The sequence below is a fragment of the Phaethon aethereus genome, assembly GCF_964289735.1.
Source record: "Phaethon aethereus genome assembly, chromosome: 2".
Classification (NCBI taxonomy): Eukaryota; Metazoa; Chordata; class Aves; order Phaethontiformes; family Phaethontidae; genus Phaethon; species Phaethon aethereus.
The window spans coordinates 133,132,061-133,151,391 of record NC_138582.1 but is presented as its reverse complement, the minus strand read 5'-3'; positions in this window follow the sequence as shown (position 1 = coordinate 133,151,391).

The following is a 19,331-nucleotide window of genomic DNA, read 5'->3' as shown; positions in this document are numbered from 1 at the left end:
ATACTGGCAGTATGAAGAAACCTTGAGGAGAAGAGATAAGGCTTGGCTCGGTCAAAGGAACATGTGGATGAATTTTGCAAATATCTTCAAAAATCAAGTGAGCAGCTCTGAATTATAACTTGCTCATTGGGAAAACCCTTTGTGAACAATAATGTGCTGGAATATAGTTATGGCAAGGTAAGCTGTTTTGGGTTTTTTTTTTTTTGTGAGAAAGAGTAGTTGTGTAGGCAGTCTTGATAAGCTAGAAGAGTAACTGAAAGATTAAGTACTTACACCTAAAAATCTGCTTATAGGGGAAGGCATCATAGTATATTGCATTAAAAATTTTGAAGCAAAAATGGTGGAAATCAGGGTTGTCAGATTCTAGAGCTTTCTGACTTCTGCAGACATGCACTGTCTTGTCATCAAACAAGTAAGTTCTTAGATTAACTTAATTTAAAATTGTGTCCTAAATTGTCACTGTATTGTTTTCTGAGGGTGGACAGAAGTTAGTCTGCTTCTTGAGTGAAGTGGAAAGTTTCTGTTTTGATACTGCTTTATTTCGAGCAGTACATGCTTGATTAGTAAGGGGTTTTTTTACCTGAAATAAATCTGAGTAAGTTTCACAGGAGAAGCTTTTTGCTAGCCTTTTTTCTTCTCTTCCCAGGTTACAACAGAAGCCCATCCAGCATTCATTCATGATTTGAATGTCCATGGGTTAAGAATACAGACCCTTTAGCTCAGTCTCTTCCTTTTTGAATATGTTTTCACTTGCCAGCTTTTTCTTTTCAGTATATATCACATCATGTCTAGTATTTAGGACAAAGTAGAGGGATTTTTTTTCACCCTACAAAGACTGTATATTTCTTTTCTCATTCTCAAAGCTCTACAGTGCAAGGGAAGACATCCTGGCACTCAAAGTTTTCTTTAATGCTGAGAAAAGCCTAATTGATTTTTCCACAAAAAAAATTTTCTTCACTGTGTTGTACTTTAAATAGTGAAATTTTAGGAAACCATTCTGTTTAAAGGTATGCCTATTTTTTGTTCCTTTGGGTTTTTCTTTTGAAACGTTCAAACTTATAAGGGCAATTTATGAACTGTCCTTCCTGTAGAAGCACCGTAGATCTTTTTCTTGTCATGTGTCATTGCAAATACTAAAGGTTTAAGTCAAATTGTGTCTTATGTATTGCTTTTGATTTATGCCTTCTGACACTTAGCCAACATTATTGTTTTCACTGGGTTGGGGGAATTATAAGTGACAGGAATTTAATACAAAAATTTTACTAGTGATTCTTAAGAGGAGAAGTCGTCACACACTTGTTCTCACACTGGAGATACTTTATACTGGAAATAAGATAAACAAATACAATGGGTGTTTTGCTGATTTTTTTTTTTTTAAACTCAAGTAGAAGGTGGTTATTCAAAATACATTAGGAACACATCTGTTCAGATAAAAGATGCCACATTGATTTTCCTACTTTGGAATAGGAACTTCCAGCTGCAGTAGTTCTTTTTTCCTTATCTAAGAACACAATAAAATCTTTAATGCATGATTGAGAAATAGTAATCTTTTTTTTTACCCCAAAGTGAAAAAGCATAAATCTAACTAGGAAAAAAGAGGGGTGGTGTAAAAAGTAGCCTATTCTTAAAAGCTTTAAAGGTTATCTTAGAATACACCTTCATGGTTAAGATTTGAAGTATGAGAACGTTTAAGGGCCAAGAACAAATAGCAAAAGTAGAAGTACTGTCTTTCCACTAATACATATCTCTTCCTATGATGATTATGAGAGAACTGACCTTAAATAAGGTATTGTTTCATGGCTAGGTAGTATCCACGTGTTTGTTATACCTAAGACCAAATACCTGTATGATTTTCTTTGTTGCTGTTGGTTTTTTCAGAGATGTTATCTAGGCACTGATCAGAGGGCTGGTGGCTGAAAGTGGTGAACACATGTGTAGGCAGAATGCAAAATGGAGTGAAAGAAGCAGCATGCTGAGTGTAGCCCATCCCAGCGTGTACTGGGACTGTGGCAATATCCCCATAAACTCCCATTAAACAAAATTACTCTTTCTAGATTCCAGAATAAGAGAACTGGTGCTGAACTGGTAAATTTAAGGGCTGATATCTCATAGCTTTATGTAGTTACCAGCAATGGTAACTAGTTATGTGGAGCTAGAGCTTTATCTCAAAAGAAGAATTTTTCATTGGTCTGTATAATTCTTCTGCCCACTACACATCACAAGTGATTTCATCTGAATTTGTACAAAAAGTTTCTAGAAGTGTTAGCTTTAAATTTTATTTCTCACTGAGCCAGCTGGCTTCATAGAAACTTTTAAACTATTCAACTTTAGTGCCAGAATTCCATTTAAAACAAGACAAAAAGCTTCTGTAAGTTGATACATGAACGTGTTTAGTTGGTTACAATATAAAAACTTAATTTGGAGTTACTTGCCTTACACTGTCATTGGAAGTTGTGGTACACATCACTACTCCATGAGTCCCAAGTTCCCCTCCAAGCAAGCGTAAAGAAAAACAGAAAGATACTACACCATCCCTGTTTTCTAGCTGCTGAAGTGTCACTGTATGAATTTATACTTTAGTAGGTATCTGCTTTTTGAAGAGGTAAAAATATAGTGGAGCACTCCAAAGTATTAATAAAACAGTTTGTACACTGTCAGTGTCTTTGTTAGCGGCTTCTGCAGCTCATGGATTGAAGCATCTTTTAAGTGGTCACTGCAGTACTATTCTATATGTCAGTGCCAGTAATGCAAATACCATAGTGTAGGAAAATATGAGTATTCTAGTGCCAAACATCCTAATTTTTTTTCCTTTGAAATTGCACAAACAGCTCACCTATGTTTTGCAATTTATGTTGGTTGCACTTACTGTAGTAATTAGATTTCTAAATAAACCTTCTTCCTGATACAATGGTTTGTGTTCATTTGTAATGAAATGTCTCTTGCCATATCCAGTCCTTCAGAAATAAAGCATTATTCCCAAGCCAGCGGTTATTATTACATGCCTGTTCTGCTCCACTGAATGAAAGCTACCAGATGTTTAATAGATAGCTGGTCCCATCATCCATAGAGGTCTGTGGCCTACAAGGCTCTGCTGATTGCACATATCTTTAAATCTTTTCAGAATTAAACATCTGAGTAACGTATTTGTGGTTTTTTGATGTATGATGCTAGTCTAGACATGGTTTTACCATTGTGCGCATGCTCTGTCAAACAATCAAACCCCACTGAATTCACATAGTGTAGGTTGTGCCTCTCAGACTTCCTCTGGGCAGGCGGTTCCAGGACTTCATGTTGATTATAGCAGTTGTTTCCTTTGTGTATATTAGTTTACTGCCCAAGCCATTTCAGATCTGTCTTTTGGGTTTCCCTGTGTAGACTCTGTGAAACAAGTCGTAGCTGTATCCACAGGTAATAACGTATTCACATGTTCTGTCTGCAAGTGAAAAGCAGCTGTCTCAATCTGTACAATTAAATGCAAATCAAGTAATGGATGTTGTTGCTATAATATTAGTATTTCATATGAATAAATGGAGAGTTAGGTATCTGCGTTCTTCTGTGTAGTGATCTCTGCCAGTATGGATCACTTACAAATTAGCTTTCATAGTTAGATTGGCAAAAGTCTAACCAATTATTTAGCTGATGTATTTTACTTTATCCAACACTTATTTCCTGAGGGAGAAACTCTTTAATGGAAGTACTTACTTTTTGTGTAGTTCGGCATTTGCAATAGTAAGAAAGGGGAGAGCCCTACTTGTGTCAGGATGAGTGGTATAATTTATGTAAAACAAATGCTTATGTAGCTTATGCAGGGCCAATTAGCTGTTCAGTGTCTGCAATTCTTTTGCATGATTATCTGTTTATATACTGAATCTTTGCAGTATTGTTAGACCAGTTTTTCCATAATGGGGTAACAAATCAGGCAAGTGTTCTTGCAAACATTTTCTTCTCTTTTTCCATAAAAGGATATGTGTACTTGCAGCAATCTCCTTCATAATGTGTAATATTCTCTTGCCACGTTTTTAGTGTGATAGATGCTTTTTGCTATTCCTATCATCCTGTAATTTGGAGAATCTGTAGCAGAAAAGCCCTTGAACAAAATACCCCTTGGACCAGAACTTGTATTACTAATTGGTAAAACATGTTCTGATAGATATGGAAGAAAATAGAAAACACTCATTGTTTGATGGGATTGACCTATATCAGGTTAAGAAGGGGTTGCTTAGTGTCATTTAGTCCAGCCTCACGACTAGATCTGATTGCTCAAGGCTCTGTCAACTCTTCGAGGATGGAGGTATCACAGTGCCTCCCATTAGGTAGCTGAAGACAGCAAAGCTGTCTTATGGCTAAACAAATCCTTTTCTTTCAGTCACTCCTCATACATTTATGTGCTTCAGCCTTGTGATCATCTGTGGCCTTCCACTGGACTTGCTTCAATATGTCAATGCTGTTCTTGTATTGAGGCAGACAAAACCCAGCAGCTAAAACCCCAGGGCCACTAAGATAATTAAGGAACTGGAACATCTGTCATATGAGGAAAGGCTGAGAGCTGTGACAGTTCAGCCTAGAGAAGAGAAGGCTCAGGGGGTGAATCTCATCAATGTATGTTAATACTTGAGGGGAGGGTGCAAAGAGGACAGAGCCAGGCTCTTTTCAGATGTGCCCAGTGACGGGGCAAGAGGCAGTAAGTACAAACTGAAACACAGGAAGATCTGTCTGAACATCAAGAAACACTTTTTCACTGTGAGAGTGAGCGAGCGCTGTCACGGGTTGCCCAAGGAAGTTGTGGAGTCTCCATCTTTGGAGATACTCAAAAGCCGTCTGGACACAGTCCTGGGCAGCGTGCTCTAGGTGACCCGGCTTGAGCAGGGGGCTTGGACCATATGACCTCTTGAGGTCCCTTCCAACCTCAGCCATTCTGGGATTCTGAAGCTGGGCAGAGTACTTTCACGTGCTCACAACTGCTTAATAAAGGAAAGTAATCACTTTGAACTTACTGGCCACACTCTTGCTGCCTTTGCTGGGAGGGCACTCTGCTAACTCATGTTCATTTTGTTGTCTGTGAGGTCTCCCATGTCATTTACAGCAAAGATGTAGCCATCTTAGATTGTACTGCTGCATGGTGGTTATACTGTCCTGTGCACAGGACTTTGCATTTGCCTTTGTTCAATTTTGAGAGGCTTCAATTGTCTCTTTTGTCCAGACAGTTGAGGTCCCTCTGAAGATCAGTCTTGCCCTCTGGCGTATCAGGTGCTTCCCCATGTGTTATCATCCATGAAGCTGCAGAGTGTGCACTCTGTCCATTGTGCTGCTTGTTAATAAGTGTGTTAAAAGAGTATTAAACAATGTTAAAGAGTGGGTAAAGACCCACTTCTGGTACTTCCACTACTGGAAGATGCCCATAGTAACTGGCTGCCAGTTGGACTTAGTATTACTGATCAGAACCCAATGTGTCTGAGAGTCTAACTGACTTTCCGTCCACTTTATCCACTTATTTAGCCTGTGTCTCACCAGTTTTGCTACAGGACATTGTTGAAGGTTTTGCTAAAATCTAAGTGAACATCATATTTTGCTCTCCCTTTGTCCACTGAGCCAGTCATGTTATCACCAAAGGCATTTAGACTGGTTAGCCCCAGTTTGTCCTTGATGAATCCACACTGGGTGTTTTCAGTCACCTTGTCCTTTATGTGCTCAGAAATGGCATCCCAGAAGACTTACTCCATAACACTCCTGGGACCAGTGGCAAGGCTGGGTGGCCTCTAGTGGTCTGGATCCTCATTGCTGTCCTTGAAGATGCCGTTTTTCCAGTCATTGGGGACCCCCCACAATTCCCATGATCTGAAGACAGTAGAGAGCAGCCTTGCAATGAAATCAGCCAACTCAGATGCAGCTTATCTGGGCCCATATACTTGTATATATCCAGTTAGCTTTAGTGGTTTCTGATTTGTTGTGGGTAATGCTTCACTCCCACAGACTCTGCTACTAAGATGAAGGAGCTGTAACACCTGAAAAAAAACCTTACCAATAAAAAGTGGGGCACAAAGGCATTTAATACCTAAGACTTTTCCATTTCCTTTATCACTAGGTCCACTGCCCTGTTAAGCAGTGGTCTCACCTCTTCTTTAGGGGGGTTTTTTGCTGCTCATTATTGAAGCCTTCCTCATTTTTGCTTTTCAGATCTCTAGCTAGTTTTGGCTTCAGCTGAGCTTTGGCTCTCGTGTCTGCATCCCTGTGTGCTCAGGCAGTGTCTCCCTTTCTCCAAGTAGGTTGTTTCTGTATCCATCTTCTGTGGTCTTCTGCCATATTTGCTTGCTTTCCTGAGTGTTAGAAAGGACCATTCTTGTGCTTTGATAAGGTTGTCCTTGAAAATCAGCCAGTTCTTCTGGGCTCCATTGTCCTTCATGGCAAGCAGATCCCTGAACAAGGCAAAATCAGCTTTCTTGAAGGCCAGGATTGCAATTTTTGTAATTTATCTTGCTCACTTGACTCAGGATTTTAAACTCCACAATGTTATGGTCATTGCAGCTGAGGTCATTGCATCCTCTAAACTTTCACAACTGCAGTTGGTTCTTGATTGTTCATGGAAGCAGGTCCAACAGAGTACCTACTTAGCTTGTCAGTCACTTGTATGAAAAAGCACACTTCATCAACATGTGCTCCCAACTCCTCTTTCATAATTAGTATACATGAGTCTTAAATAATTGAAAACTGTGTGCTAGACCCTGAACTGGAATGACTCAGCATACCTTTGATGTTAATACAGCCATGTGCTCATCTGCTTTCACCCAAAGATGTGGCCTCAAGTGCTAGATGGTTTTTAGGAAACCATTTAAGCACATGACTAAGCTTTGATTAGAAAGACTGCCTGAATCATCAGGTTTAGTCATCTGCTATCAAAGGATGTCATATGAGTCCATTCACATCCTTTTGAGAAGTTATTTCAGGGTTGTTTGTTACTTTTGCTGCTACTGGAAGCATCTTTGAGAACATTCTGGCTGTAGTAGGCAACCTTACAATTTCTGACATAACTTCTTCCTATTTTGTAAGCATTTCTTCTTGGGGATCTAAATTATCCCTTAATGTAAAAAAAATCTGCTTATCTTTTGGCATTTAGTGTTCTGATATTTACAGAGTGCCCAGTCCTATCCCTTCAGGCTGTTTTGCTGTGATAAACAATCCAAGCTGGTTTAAACTGTCATAGACAGATAGACCCTTGATTGCCCTGTAGATGCCAATATGTCTCCTCTCTGTTGTAATTACTTTCTTGGTTATGAGTGATAGAAATCTACACCCAACTCGAAATAAAGTCTCTTCAGTGCCTGAATTATGCTCAATTTGAAATCACTTAAGGCCATTCATTCAACCCTCATCACTAACTTGTACATTTGTGGTCATATGTCAACAGTGACACCTCAAGATTTAATTGAAAAATCTGTAAAATTTTGTCACTGCTTCTTAATACCACCTTTTTGCTATATATGGTGATATGTGGTACTAAGAGTCATAGTTTTTAGTGAAAATGGGCAGTAAGGCAGTGTTACATAATCCTTCAGTCTTGAGCACTAAGCATTTATATATAAATTGACCTGTGGATATATATGTGTATTTAGGGGTGCAGACATTATCATTCTGTCTTTCTCTTAACACTGCAGACAGTGAGCCTTTGAAGCAGAGAAATACATATTTTTAATCTTGTATTGGGAATTGCTCTGTTCAGCTACTTCATTTGTATAAGTACCTTGATAAAGTGTTTGTAGAGTTTTTCAAAACATTTACTAATTAAAATGAGAGGACCTAGAAAAATGAAGTAGAAACAGAAACATTGTAGCCCTTGCATTATTTTATTTTTATAAATATTTGCATTTTGATTACACTGTACTTAATACCACATGATGAAATGTGATACTGGATCAAAGCTGTTGCTCATGTTGTAGCTGAGACTTGTTTAAAATGGCTGATTTATTGGTAGTATTCCATTATACTTCATAGTATTGGGTTACAAATCAGTTTAGCTGAATATGTTCTGGTTAGCTCCAAAGAAGAGTATGTGATACTGTCTGGCATTGTGGACAAAAGAGAGGCTTTCTATGACTTGTAGCGTAATGTATAGAGCTGGTGAGGAAAGAGTTGTGAGAACACCTGACATAAATAAGAATTTACTGTGATATTATCAGGGTCTAAGAACATGTAGGCTAGACGATAGTAGCGTAATGTGGGGCTAAAAGTGGCTGGAAAACTTACACCTGATCTGTGTTGGTAATTACTCTAAAACCTTTCAGGTTTATCAGCTTTGGTTCTGCAAGGACTTATCCTGTGTCTGCTGTGCATTATTATCGGTCATTAAAAATCTGGACAATGGAATAGACTATGCTCATTTCATTTGCTGGCAGTGCTACACAGAGGAGGAGCTGCAGATATTGCAGGGTAGGGTCAGAGTTCAAAATTAACTTGACAATTAAATGGTCTGAGGAAAAAGTAATTTATAATGCCAAAAAGGATATGGTGAAGGGGAGAATGTAGGCAGGGAGGGCAGCAAGGATGATGAGTGTTACAGCAGTTTCGGCAGTAGGAGAGGATATATAGGCTGGTGTAATGTGCATGTCTGTTCCACTACAAGTAAGAAGTCTTATCTTAAAACCATGCTGGTGAGACAAGGAAGTATTAATTTTTCTTTTGGGGGTGGCTGAGGAACAGAGCTCAATAATTTTAAGTGTCTAATTTGAGAGGCTCATCACCTGTTTTATAGTCATTAAAATTTATGTAGTATTTAAATATTTTGTATCTAGCTTCTGCTAACTAAACTTGCACCTTTAATTTAGAGGTCACTTCTTTTGAAAATCTGAGTTCCCAGATGTTTCAAATTACACAGCCATGAAATAAAGGACTCCAAAGTTGTGGGGGTTGTGGGTTGATCTGTGATAGAGACAAAGATAGAATCTACTTTTCCGTGGCAGCATTTAAGTATTTGGACTGAAGAAATGCTGTTTCTCCTTAACCCTTCCAGTTCTCGTCTCCTGTACAATTTCACTCTCATATCCTGCTGATAACAACCTCCTCAAGCATTTGAGTTTCCGTGCCACTACCCCAAGATTCCTGCTCATTCATAAAGAGTTATGCAATACTTAATATCAGAATGTATGTTAATATGTATGTACATAAATGTTGACAAGGTTTGATGGCAACCTAAATTCTGGAATTTCTTAATAGCTAAATGTTTGATTTTTAGAATCACAGTATATTTTAATGTAATTTTAATGTAGTTTTAACTTAAGTTCTTAACATTTAAAGTACTTCTCTGAACTATGATGGTACTATGTTTTTCTTCATACATTCTAAAAGAAATTTTCTAAATACTAACTGTTTTTCTTTTCCATATCAGATTGTGAGGAACAATCCTCACCTGCTCCCAGGTATCACTATGATAACTGGTGGTCCTGCTTGAAAGTCAGAATCTTCTGGGAAGTCTGAGGTTACCTGGACAGTGGATGCTGAGTTGTGTTCTAAACTGAGTGTTTTCTTTTGATTGAGAATTCTTACATATTTCTCATGTAGCACACTGGATTTAGAATAAAAATTTATATATTCATATACAATATAGTTTTTATTTCTGTAGCCTTGTATAATATGAATAGAATAACATGTTGTAGAGTCTTGAGAGGGCTTGTGCCTGCTCTTATTCAATTAGTCACTGTAAAATTAAGTGTCAAAAAGAAACTATTTCAGATTTCCCCTGTACTCGGCACTGGTGAGGCCACACCTTGAATACTGTGTTCAGTTTTGGGCCCCTCACTACAAGAAGGACATTGAGGTGCTGGAGCGTGTCCAGAGAAGGGCAACAAAGCTGGTGCGGGATCTGGAGAACAAGTCTTACGAGGAGCGGCTGAGGGAACTGGGGTTGTTCAGTCTGGAGAAGAGGAGGCTGAGGGGAGACCTTATCACTCTCTACAACTACCTAAAAGGAGGTTGTAGTGATGTGGTTGTTGGTCTCTTCTCCCAAGTAACTAGCAGTAGGACAAGAGGAAATGTCCTCAAGTTGCACCGGGGAGGTTTAGACTGGATATTAGGAAAAATTTCTTTCCTGTGAGTGTGGTCAAGCATTGGAACAGGCTGCCCAGGCAAGTGATGGAGTCACCATCACTGGAAGTGTTCAAAAAACGTGTAGACGTGGCACTCTGGGACATGGTTTAGTGGGCATGGTGGTGTTGGGTTGACAGACATGATGATCTTAGATGTCTTTTCCAACCCTAATGATTCTGTGATTCTGTGAATGCTGGGTATTTAGATACATGCATCAACATTGTTCTCTCAGCGTTGTTTTAACTCACTCTTATTTTTTTCCATCTCCCCGCCTCGGTTTGTTTAACATGATGGGTAGTGTTTTTGCACAAAATTAGGAAAATAAGCCTGTACCAAAATTAACCTCCTGAAAGTAATAAAACTTAATAGAAGCCACATTTGTGATGGACTGCTTGTTAACAGCAATCTACAGGATCAGGACAAACGTATCATGTTACAGATATCTCATTCTTAATCAATGTAGGTTCAGAAAGTTAGTTTCAGAGGCAGAGGAAGGGAATCGGGGCAGAAGGGAGAACTACAGATACAGGGGAAGAATCTTGTTGATTTATATTTTTTTCATGGTATTTTCAGGTCACGTTGAGGAATTCAGTTATTCTGATCTGTTGTCTATTACTGTGACTGGCTTATTTGATTGTCCTTATTCTTTCATAAATAATTTTATATTGCAGTGACTAGTTATAGCTGACCTCCTGTTGATTGTATAGTCCATGTGAGAAAAGAAAGTAAATGCTAATGCCACCAGGATACTTGCTTAACACAAACCAATGCTATCCAACCTGAAAGTATGGAGACTGGTCTTTAAAAAAATACTCATTTAGCTGGAATCTCTAATGAAACAATGTACTTCTGTCTGTGGTATAGCATACACATACTTCTCTTAAGGGAAAGCGCAGTAAGCACAGAATATTTGACTTGTATTGATTTCTCTGCCTCAGTGACTCCTCTGTTAAGCTGAATATATGCTGTATTTTGGGCCAGATCTTCAGTTGGCATTATTTGTTATACCATTACTGGCTTTTTCTTACACCAGTTAAAATGCTGGTCCATCAGCATGCTATGTTTTTACTCAATCCCTCCTGTAAAAATTTTAAAATCTTCTATAACCTGGAGAGACTGAGTTATGTATGAGGCCAAATTACCATAAAAATGAAATGTGTCCAACAAAATAAGTCTTTTTTTTTTCCAATGGTAATATTACCATGTTCAAAAGTTGAAATGTAATAAGAAAGGTGCAGAAAGGACAGTTGCAACTTTTCAGTTATAACATCCATTTTGTTTATGCTGTAGAACAGAAGTGTGTCTGATGCAGGTCATTCATTAAGACTTACTGAGGACTTCGCCCTGTGTGATAACCATGATGCACGGGGTTTAACATTCAACATGAATTATAGGGATAGCATATATTATATATATACACACAGTATATAGTGATAGAATTGTTTAAGCACATTATTAAAGTTTCTAATAAAAGATTAAGTAATGTTAAACCATTGTGAGGTGAAAAACCTTTTCTGATTATTCCCTTACTTCAAAATTGTAAGGAGAGAACTTCCTCTTCTCCAATGATACCTGTGTTAAGAACAGCTTTGTGTTTTGGGGTTGTCCTCTCCAGCTTTCCTCCTTGAGACAGTTTTACTTGAAAAATAGCAAAACCTTTCTCCATGGCCTGCTGTTTGTTATTTTTGTACTTGAAATATCACATGAAATATGATTTGTGTGTTGAAGAACTGTTATACTTTGGAAAATTATTCTTCTCTTTTCCTGCTAGTAAGAAACAATGCAAATTTATATTATGCCATCATTAACTGTCAATACAATAGATTTAGAAATTTGCAAGTTAAAATTAGCAAATTCAAATATTGGTTCTCAAAAGAATAATTGTATTAATAGGTCAGGAAATAAATATCTGAAGCAGAAGGAATGGAAGAATTCCCATCAGTTGCCACTTGAGCATAAAGGCTGTAACCTTTTTTGTCCTATGAGAGAAGCTTTCAAGCTTCCCCATCTCAATGAAAATTCTTTTTTTCCCATTCCAGAGTTGTCAAGTCCACCAGCAGAATAAACACAAAATGGGATTCGTGGAAGGAAGCTTGGAGTACAGGTGGGACTCTCTTCCTTCAGCTTTAGAGATCTCAAGTTGGAAATGCCAGTGGCAGGGGGGTCAGTCCACACTTTCTGGCTTAATAGAAGTGAGAATCTCTGGTCTTGCTCCTAATTTAAAGGCATGCTTCTGGCAGAAAAAAAAAAAAAAAAGGCCTTGGTAGGCTAGAGAATAAAATACACATTAAACGCACTGCTATGTTTGTGTTTAAAATAGATGTATTTTAAAAAGGGGAATAAAAATGTGTACGGTGTTGTGGAGCAGGGTTGTTGCTGTAGTCTCCAACTTGCCTGGCAGTTGGAGACAGAAGAGAATTTATTGTGTCAAAATACCGAGGTAACAATAACAAACTAAAAACCTTGCAGAGGAAGATGTAGAATAACCTATCTTACCATATCCATGAATGTCTCCTCTTATTCACAAACCTACCTCTTTTTCCTTTTTCCTTTTTTCTGTTTTCTTTTCTTTTTTATTTTTCTTTTCTTTCTTTTTTCTTTCTTTTTTCTGTTTTCTTTTTTCTTCTTCCTTCCTTCCTTCCTTTTTTTTTCTTTTTCTTTCTTTACATGATTTAGAGTTATTCGTAAAAATGTCAGATATTCTTTTTTTGACACCCTTCTTAATTCTTTCCTTTGATTTATATATAAATATCTATTTTCTGGAAATTGAACTTGCTTCAGTGGTAAAGGAAGATTAATAAGCTCTCTATGTATCGCTACTTGCAGTTCACTATGAAACTGCTCTTGTGCAGCCTGATCAGCTATTTCTGTTGGCACACAACAGAGCTGGAGTTTTGCCTAGAGTAGCACAATCTTTTTATTCGCTGGAGAAACAGCTAGTCACCACCTCAGCTATATGATACTCTGCCTACTGCTATGCAGGGCCATAGTTACTCACTGTTTGTGCTAGTGCCCACACCTCTAAAGCTCTGTGATTGTCCACACTTTATCATTTCTTTTCCTAGCGCTTGTCTGTATTCCTGTTTTTTATAAGTTTCTGTTGGTTTCATTCGGCTTCTTACTCTCAGTTGGTGCCTGACTTGACTACTTGCTTACAGTTGTCATGCCAACTCCCAAGCCTGGAAACTCAAGTAGAGAGAGGATTTATCTTTTTTTTTCCCCCTTTTTTTTTCTTTTTTTCTGACAAGTACTCACTTCACTGTTAGCAAGCTGCATGAACTGAATGCATAAGTATGGCAAACAGCTCTGTGACTTTGGTCTGACACTTAAATTTCAAAATATTTGTTTCTGCTTCATTAAGACTTTTTTCCAGACATTTCTTAATCCTTGCTGCTTGTTCGCATGCTGAAAATCAGGAAAATTAGAAAGACATCAATGAAGTGGAGGAGGGATTTTATAGAATAGTCATTGCATTTTTCTTATTTAAACCGAACTGTAAACATATTTCAAATACACTACATAGAAGTGATTTTTTAAAATCTGTGAGTCTGTTCAGTCTTTCTGAAAGTTAGATATTAGTGAATTTGATTCACTTTCCATGGCAAGTCATTCAATATTTATGTGTATCAGCTTTCCAAATAACCAAGTGAAAAATACAAGAGAGGTACAGGAAATTAAAAATGCAAACTCTTTAACTCCTTATACCGAGGTTGTATGCAGTCATTATGCCTTGTTAGTAATGTATGTAACAAAGATGTAGTTCTGTGAAATAACTGCTCTCCAAAATAAACAGTAGTTTTAATAGGTCTGCTGTAATTGATAGCTACATGCACAGGTGAATCACATTGGAAAACATAATGTGGTTAAAGAGAATTGGTTTAAAGAGGAAGAAACACGGGAATTTCATCTCAGACAATACTGCTCTTTGGAGATTCCTATAGTTAAGTTCGTTCTATGTTTCACAGGAACCATCTGTATGACTTGTGTAATACTGCATCTAACACGTATCTTGCTTTTCTCAAGTTCAAAAATGTGTGATTTATCATTGATGATATTTAATGTTTAAATACTTACTGTAATTTATCACAGTTCTTATTTGAAATAGAGCTTTCCTGGCGGCAAACTTTTATTGAGAACATGCATTTATTTTGCATGAAGGACTTTAGAGAATCAAATAAACTGGCTCAGCCTTTTCACAGTTGGTTAACAGTAATTTCCTTTTCTTCTACTGTATCAGACAAGTATGTTTGCTTTAAATGAGCCCATTCTGAAGTGGAAGGCTTTTGTATCTCATTGAAAAAGGCAAGAAACCTCAGATATCTAAAGAAGCTTTAATCTAGGAGGCAACTGTTGTGGATCAGGGTTCCAGAGCTATATTAAACATTATCCTACACTTGGGCCACCTTGTAATAATCTCAGATAATTTCCCTCCAAATACTGGAGACTCTGCTGTTTATCTAAAGCATTGGCTTTTTCTTCTAGCTGCAGCCCTCTAAAAGAAGCGTCTGCGACTTGCATTGGCCCTTTATAAGGACAGAGGACTAGAGGTAATTGCATTGGTCAACAACTCCAGGTCTTAGTGATTGTAGGTAACTGTGCAATAGATGTTTAATCTAAAAGGATCTAGAGAGCATCTGTATCTCTTACCACCACACACTCTACAAAAGCCTGTAAAAAAGGCCAAGAGTTATAAACTGTCATAAGAAAAAAGATGAAGCATTGCAACTGTCTTGGGATCCTGTGGTAACACAATCTTTGATCAACAGTTTCTGCATGACCTTTAGAAGTGTGTATATAGTGTATGTATACATGCTACAGGCAAAAAATCCCCAACAGGACTTGTCTTTCTGATCCTAATGCAGGTGACTTGTTTAAGTGGGCATGTGGGCAAGGTGAAACAGGCTGTCCTTGAGAGGTTTGAATGCTTTGAGGAGCACCAGCACACCCCAACTTGTTTATTTCTTCTTGTGCTTTCCATTCTAATACTTGCTAATGATGAGACAGGATATAAAACACATAAAAACAGATGATCAAGCTGCAAAATGACCAAGAAGGATTGTTTACATTCTGCATCTGCCAAGAGGAAATAAACTCTTGTTCTTCTATGCAAGGAATGTAGCTTGAAAAGCAATGTTACTTTCACATCATCTCCCTGATACTTCCTTGCTACCGTATTTTATGCAACTTTTCTTAACTAGATTTATTGTGAGAAGATCCTGAGATGGGAGGAGACAGAGCCAATTATAAAAGCTAATCAGCTGGAATGCTGAGAACCATCGCTTTGGAGGCCTCCCATCCGTGCGGCACCATCAAATGCACTTTGCTGAGGAAAGGACAACTTGTTTGTTTTGGCCATCGCTCGTGTGAGCAGAGATAGCAAAAAGCCAGGGAATCCAACTGGATAAAGAACATCTGCAAATGATGTTCTGTTAATGCATGTTCTATCCAAGGAAGCCTTGATGCTTGGTCTTGGCCACACATGTTGCTTTGTCAGGTTCATTCAGAATCAGCTTTTGTTTCCTGTAAATAAAGGGGGTGCAGAGTCTGTTTCATGCTATTCCACAATAACAGTGTAAACTACTTAGCAAAAAAAAAAAAAAAAAAAAATTGTTGGATATATGGAAATTCATTATTGAACTAACTTAAAAAACTAACTGGACTTAGAAGCTTAGTCAAGACTTGTATCTTGCCTATATTTCTCTATGTTTTCTTTTACTTTAGTAACTAAAGAAGATGGGATAATTTGGCAATCCATCAATACAGTGTGAGAAATAAGTTGCCTGATGCTCCATGTGATATAGAGGGCAAAATGTTTTGAAGAATATGCTACATGACTTTAGAGAGGAAATCGTGTCATATTGCTGCTGGAGAGGCTATTCAGTGTTCTTTCTAAAGTGTCATTTTGATCTAGACAGCTAGGAGGACTGATGTAGGTTGGACTTTTCACCAACCTTGTTCCTATCTATGGATATTTGCAATGTAAAGACACCTAATTCAGTGTTCATTACCAGTTACATGAACTAAGTTACATTCCAGGACAAAATAATGGGCCCTTCAGCCTGGTTATTACAGTTGTATAATTTCTTCATTCAGCACGAGAGTTCGTTTTGTTCAATTTAGTAAGGTGGGATGAGCACAATCTTGAAGTTGTTTTCCAGAGAGAAAAATATATACTATTTTGAGAACACAGAGTTGGAGAAAGTTTGCATTTGGGACAAACTTACAATTAGTTCAGTTTCTTGAAACCACAGGCTGAATTTCATGTCCTGCACAGATGCTTTGCATAGTCTTACTGGAATTGATAGCTGATATCATGTCCAAGGAGGTATTGTTGCAATACCTTCTCTCAAGGATTCAAGCCTTTATTTATGTTATCTTTTCTGCAGCCTTTTTTTTTTAGTGAAGAGAAAAAGAGATTCATCATGGAGTGACCTGTGACACTTTAATTTTTGTGGTGTAGTCTCCAACAAGGTAAGCAATAAGTTGATGTTAAGTATTTTACTATCTAACAACTGAAACATTTGTATCTACAGTGTCCCCTTATAGGAATTTGGATTATTTAATAAATTAAGATAATATTAAGATAATATTAAATTAAGATAATAACCTTTATTTATTTTACTACAAATTACTCTTAAAGCTACTTAACATTTTTACAGTTGTTTCAAACTCAAAGAGTTTTTATATGAATTATTACTTGCACAATAAACCATAATAAACCAATCAATTAAGCTTTCTTAATTGACTTTCTGAACTGACTGCTGTTGGGTCCATGCAAACATTTTTGCTCTCTTTTTTGGTTGCTTATATATTCTGTGTAATGGATCTGTGTGACTTGGCTGACAGTGAGTGTTTCTTGGTCCTTTTTTGTCTCATCGGAAGTTCTTTGATCCTCTACTTTTATGAAACTGATTCTGTTAAACACATGCCCTGTGTTGGAACTTAGCTGCTGTTAACTAGACCATGGTGCCATGTTTCTGGATTATGAAAAACACAGAGGACGACAGTGAGATTTCCAATATCTTTTCATCTTTATGTGTAAATTCCTGTTCTCCGCTCTGCTTTTTCAATATTAACATTATATTGAAGAAAAAAGATGACCTTTTATTACTTAATGACTATAGTCTATCAGACTGACTTGTCAGCAGCTTGGACACTTTGGGGAAAAGAAAGCTTAATATTGAAGAGATTTAGCTCTTTATACATATATCACTAATCTATGAAAATTTCATTTTGTAGCAACACAATTCTAAATTAGTCTGTCAAAATTGTCAAATATCCTAAGGAGTAGCTGAATGGGAATCAACGACATGGGTTCTCTGTCAGCTGGGAGTTCCACTCCACCTAGGAAACATATGAGTTGAATATGCCAGGCTGCTTTCCACTTGAGAAATGCAAAGAATCTGGAAGGCAGTGCAGAGTGGACCTCATTCAACAATGACAGACCAAATAAAATAGTTTCTGGTGAGATATGCTGCCTTTTCCCTCATCACAGGAATTACTTCAGCCTATGAGGATCTTGGGGAGTGTGTGAATTCACTCAGGAACTTCCCTAGTGTCTCTAACTCAAGATACATAAGCTTGAGTCAGGATACATAGCATGAAAATTTGCTGCTATGTGGACAGAATAAGAATTTTTTTTTAAAGCATTTATATGAATATATTAAATAGTGAGTCATAAAAAGTCATTTTATTGCAAACTTCAGCTTACCGACTTGGACTAAGAGCCAAAGTCCTAACGCTAGAACTAAGTACATTGCCTTCAAAAATTATCCATGCTTGGTACCATACAACTGCAGGAGATAGGGCTCCTATGCGTGTACGTAATGTTAAGTAGTTTTTGTAAACTATTTTCTATCTTTTGCTAGATTCATTTTTTTCAGATTTAAGCATTTTCATCATAAGTCTAGGCAACTTCAGAAAGTGCGATGCAGACATTGTTCTCCCTGGTATTTTATCAAAGTATAATTTTCATCAAAGAATAAATAAAAAGGACGCTTCCATCGACATAATTTCTGTCAGTCTCATTTTAATGATATTTCCACATGACGGTGTTCTCTCTAAAGTTCAGTCATAATTTCTCTGAAACACTTGGAAGGGCAGCTGATTAATACTGTTATTATAATCTTCATTGTACTATCTTCTTCCAGGCCAAATCTGTCCATCACATCCAGTGTTCTTTCAGGCTGGCTGGGGTCATGCATATGCTCCATCTTGAAAAAGTACCTTTGAGATGGTAGGGGTTGGATTAACACTAATTCTTTAACATCAAAAGGTACCTTTTCAAAGTTAATTAGCTGTTTTAAGAATATAAATTTTGGATAGTTTGATGATTTGATGCTAAATAGTGACTGAGAGTCAATAATTTGCAAACACACCCAGTTTTATTACAGTCGTGGTATGCTACACCCAGTAACATTAAGATAAAAAAAAGAAAAAATGCAACTGACAGTCTTTGATGCATCGCAATAAGGACAAGGGTTAGACTTCAGATTAGGTTACCATGTCAGGCTAGGGAAAGTTATGACATTGGCATTAATCTTTGGTTTGAAAAGAGCTTCTTGAGCTAGAGCTGGTGCTGGTTGGCTTCCTATAGATAGTGTTTTCATTTCAGCTGGGCAGATTTAGTTTAAAGGGTAAAATATTTTTAAGGGCTAGCAGTCAAGCTGACATGGTGGTTGAGTCCACGTTACTGTGGGATTTAAAAGGGGATATAGAGTATTTTGAATGCGTTTTAAACGGGAGCTAGTAAGCCATGCTTAGCTTTTGGTGTGGCAGGGGTTGCTGGTGGAGCGGTAAGGAGCTGACGTACAGAAAGGCCTCATGAGGGGCGAGGTGAAGGATGAGCTGATATTAATCACTGAGTCAGTGTGGCTGCCCAGATCTACATGTTACCAACGTGTCTTTTAACGTCGTCACCAGCCGGAGCCACTGAGCTGTGCTTCATTCAGAGTTTGGCAGGGGTTGCTAATCTAGGTGTAGCTTTAATTTCAGGATTAGGGTGAATCACAGAATCGTTAAGGTTGGAAAAGACCTTTAAGATAACCAAGTCCGACCATCAACCCAAGACCACCATGTAATACTAGGGTTCAGGCTGGTGTGAGCAGGCAAGACTCTGCAGCTTCTTGGTCCGATCAGGTCAGTGAGGTTGGATTTGTGGCTTTGACGGTAGGGTGCAAACACTGGCCCTAAATGTAAGAAAAGGCCCTTTCCTTACACTCAGCCCTGTAACGAACCTGAGAGCCCTGCTCGTCTGA